Here is a 2100-nt window from a genome sequence, read left to right on the forward strand (position 1 = left end):
TGGGGTGTATACGGAGGGTGAGTTGTGATACTATCCCATATTCCTTTAGGTATTCAGAAAACCCTGAGCTTAAGTATCACCTCCTCGATCCGACCAAAGAGCTTTAGTACTTTTGCCCAACATATTATGTACTTCATTCCTTAATTCTTTGAATTTATCAAAAGCTTCAGATTTATGTCTCATAAGGTAGACATAACCGTATCTACTAAAATCATCAGTAAATGTGATGAAGTATGAATATCCACCTCTGGCTTCAACTGTTAGTGGATCACATACATCACTATGGATGATGCCTAATAGTTCAGTAGCCTTTTCAACTTGTCCTGTGAAAGGAGACTTGGTCATCTTGCCTAACAGGCATGACTTGCATACCTCAAATGACTGAAAGTCAAAAGGGTCCAAAACTCCATCCCTTTGAAGTTTTGCAATGTGAGTCTTATTAACATGACCCAATCTACAATGCCAGAGGTATGTCTGGTTTTGATCGCTATGTTTAGCTTTCTTGGCTTCAACATTGAGAATATCTTTATTGTTTAAATCAAGAACATATAACTCATTATATAACCTTACAATTCCAAATAAAACACTATTCAAACTAAAGGATAACAATCCATTAGATATCTCAAAATGATACCCTATATTATCCAAAGCGGATACTGAAATAATATTTCTAAAAATAGAAGGTACGTGATAACAGTTATGTAGTTCCAACAACAAGCTCATAGGCAAAGATAAACAGTAAGTCCCTACAGCCAATGCAGCCATATGTGCTCCATTTCCAACTTGTAAGTCCACCTTTCCCTTGGCGAGCGCTCTACTCTGCCTTAGTCCCTGCACATCAGTACAAATATGAGTACCACATCCAGTGTCAATGACCCAAGATGTTGAGGGAGAGAAGTTAATCTCAATCATAAATATACCGAAGTCGTAGCATCTGACTTCTTCTTGCTTACGAGGAAAGCCTTGCAGTGTTTCCTTTAGTGGCCAGGCTTGCCACAATAGAAGCAGACTACTTTGCCCTTCCCTATGCCACTCTCAGGCCCCAGAGCAACCTGTCATTTGGGCTTGGGCTTGGGCTTGGGTTTTGCCTTGGCCTTACCCTTGCTGTTACCATTTCCTTTAATGGCAGTAACCAGTAAAACAGGCTTGGACTTCTTCAAGTCTTGCTCTGCAATCCTCAGCATGTTCAAAAGCTTTGACAGGGTTTTCACCATTGTGTTCATATTAAAGTTCATTATGAATGGTGCATAAGAGTTAGGCAAGGATTGTAGAATTAAATCCATTTGTAATTCTACATCCAACTCAAATCCCAAAGTCTCAAGTCTCTCTATGTGCTTGATCATCTTGAGCACATGAGGACCAACTTGGGCTCCCTCAGTCAGACGACTTCCAAACAATTCTTTTGACACCTTGTACCTCTCATGTCGAGCATTCCCTTCGAAAAGCTCCTTGAGGTGTAGAATAATGGCAGCAGCGTCCATATTCTCAAGCTGCTTTTGTAGCACTGGTGTCATTGATGATAACATCAAGCATTGAACGCCATCAGCATCATCAAGGAACTTTTGATAAGTATCATTTACTTTCTGAGTGGCATTAGGATCAAGCTCAACCATGTATGGCTTTTCAAGGATATACAATTTCTTTTCCGACTTGAGTGTAATCCGAAGATTACGATACCAGTCTGAGAAATTGGATCCATCCAACCTATTTTCTTTCTCAATTATCGATCGCAGGTTCATAATGCTCATTTTGGTGAATCTACAATTGTAGAAAAGATAAAGTCATTATAAAATTCATTATTATTTAATATGGTCCTTTTATTAAACAACGCTCTCATTATTTTCCTCAACTCAATAGCCCTCACTATTAACTCAGGAAAGCCCGTTGGCTTTCCTAGTGGACTGAGATCCCATCTGGCCCATTTCAAACCTTCACTTTGGTGAACAAGCCAAAATGAGTTGATTAGGTAGGCCAACAAACTTAATCCACACCAGTTGATAGCTCCTACTATCAACCTCAAATGTGAAGAAGCCAACAAGCCAATCACACAATCCAATGGCCCCAACCATTGTTCTCAAGTGTGATTCTCAGTATCAATAG

The sequence above is a fragment of the Pistacia vera genome, unplaced genomic scaffold (assembly GCF_008641045.1).
Source record: "Pistacia vera cultivar Batoury unplaced genomic scaffold, PisVer_v2 Contig230, whole genome shotgun sequence".
NCBI lineage: Eukaryota > Viridiplantae > Streptophyta > Magnoliopsida > Sapindales > Anacardiaceae > Pistacia > Pistacia vera.